Genomic DNA, 2,622 nt, shown 5'->3' with positions numbered 1-2,622 from the left:
TCCCACCAGGTCTAATGAAAGTCATAAAGATTTCTTTTTCAATTTCATGAAATAGAGAGATGCTAGAAAGACCTATTTAGCTATGTTTATATTGAAGAGTTACATGGGAAAATAGCCATACAAAAGAGGTGCTCAGCATGAGTCACTGGGCTTAGGAGCTAAAGACATAGTCTTGGGAGACACCAAGGTCAATTGGCATAACATTCTACATCCTATTTGATAAAAAGTGACTGGGTTATTAAAAGCTTGTAAGCAGTCACCTAAGATCTTTCACAATTCAAAACAAACAAGAATGAAGAGAAAAGTCGAAGACACAAGGGAACAAGTAGTTCAAGTAACTAATGAGTCATGTGAATCCCAGCCTCTATGTCCCTGAGACAGGAAGAAACACATGATGTCTATCTACTCCTAACAACCACTCTGAAAGGGATCATAATAGGAGGTCCTGGATAGATAGAAAGGAAGAAAAAGATGGTATAAACCACAAAATAATAATAATTACTATTAAAAGTCTGATGAAACTCGAAACACTCTTTCCACTTAGAACCAAAGACAATATTTTCAGGGATCATTTTTATAGTTCATTACTAGAGAAGTTTCTCTGAGTGTGTAGAGCAACAAAGTCAACCCTGAGGCTCAACTATCATTCAAACAGTTAGCCCCAAAGACTAAGGGAGCACTAGAACCTCAGCCTCCATGATTCTGAGACCAGAAACACTAGATAATACTCAACTACTATGGCACTTAACAACAACAGCAACAACATATAGTTTATGGGCCTAGTGGATAGAAAGTTATGTTACCAAGCCAAATATGGGTGATTTTAATCTGCGGCCCTCAGGCCTGATTTTAACTGTTTTTGGTCAAACATTCTTCTAAGTAGTATAGCACTAGTCTGTCCATTTGCTGTACAGAGGCAACTCGTGGTTGCTGTGATGCTAAACACTGTGACACTGATGTGTCAAATGTGATAATAGTTACCCTTGGAGGACAGTGTTTGGTGAATCTCCCCAGTTAAAACAAGCTTGGAAGCAGGAGTGGCATCCACTTCTGAAATAGGTTGCCTCCGAAAACTTTATGATCTTGGAGAAATGATGACAGCTATACAAGCGTTCAGGTCTTTTGTTCATAGGGTCACTATAAGTCATCTACAACTCGACAACACTTAAAAACAACATCTACTATTGGCCACTCTAAAAGCGATTACAACAGAAAATTCAAAATACAATAAGCAAAAACCTCCCAACCCAAACCAAAACAAACAAACAAATTTCAACAAACAAAGGAAACTTAAAACCACAAAAAAATGGACAGACTTATTGATCTGATAGAGACTGGAGGAACCACCAAGACTATAGTCCTCTCACCCCATCTTATCTTATTGCCATGGAGTCAGAACCAACTCATAGCTGGTCCTCTAGTAGGTTTTTAGAGGCTGTAAATTGCACCAGATGAGGCTGTCCATGTTTCTCCTGGAGAGCTGATGGTGGATTCAAACTGCCAGAGAGATGCCATTTTTGAGTTAGCAGTACAACTAATTCTCTAAGGACTATGGCACCAAAGCTTCCTCTGTAGTCCTTAGTCACCCATCAAACATGGGACAAAACTCACCTACATGGCTCCACTTGCAGTCAAAAACTTGCAAGGCTATGAGATAAACAATACCACCAGGGAGACACTCATTACTTAGAACAATTAACCATATTAGACCAAAAGAGCAGCATTTTCCCAGGGTAAAGCCCAAAAGGAAGAAAGAAATTAGAAGAATTCATAGAAATGAGAACAGCACAGAAGAAAGAGAAAGAGTTGGTTACACTGTGTGCATTAATTAATATCATAAAACAAAATGTATATGAATGAGTGAACGAAAAACCAATTTGTACACTTTCAGTCAAATAATAATTGAACAAACAAAATAAGTGACACTCAGCCTTCCCTTAATAATATTTTGAAAGTTGTTATGTGACACCAGATCAACTATGTTCATAGCAACCCTACAAACTACGGAGATGAACTTTGCCCTACTTGAAATATTTTAATAGGGAAATATTATTGTAAGTATAATTGTTGTTTATTGTTATGTGCCGTCGAGTTGCTTGCAACTCATAGCGACCCTATGTACAACAGCCCTAAACCCTGCTCTATGCTGTGCCAATCTCACTGCCTTTGACACACCCATCCCGATTACCCCAGTCACTGATTCAATCCACCTCAGAGAGGGTCTTCCCCTTTTGTGCCGTCCCTCCACCCTCCCAAGAATTATGTCCCTCTCCAAGGACCTCTCCCTCCTTGCAACATTTCCAAAGTATGGCAGACGAAGCCTCAGAATCCTTGCCTCCAAGGAGAAGCCTGGTTTAACCCTCTCCAGGATGAATCTGTTTGTTTTTTTGCCAGTCCAGGGTACATTCAATACTCTTCTCCAGCACCACAGCTCAAAGGCATCAATTCTCCTTCTATGCTCCTTAGTCATTGTCCAATTTCCGATGCATAACAAGTGATTGCAAAGACCATAGCCTGTATCAGATGCACTTTAGTCTCCAGAGAGACACCATTGCTCTTCAGTACCCTGGAGAGAACCCTAACAGTGGACTTCCCCATTGCAATACATTTTTTTATTTCCTG

The sequence above is a fragment of the Elephantulus edwardii genome, unplaced genomic scaffold (genome assembly GCF_000299155.1).
Source record: "Elephantulus edwardii isolate Elephantulus edwardi_28Jun2011 unplaced genomic scaffold, EleEdw1.0 scaffold00210, whole genome shotgun sequence".
In the NCBI taxonomy this organism is placed as follows: domain Eukaryota; kingdom Metazoa; phylum Chordata; class Mammalia; order Macroscelidea; family Macroscelididae; genus Elephantulus; species Elephantulus edwardii.
Note: the sequence above shows the minus strand (reverse complement) of the source record.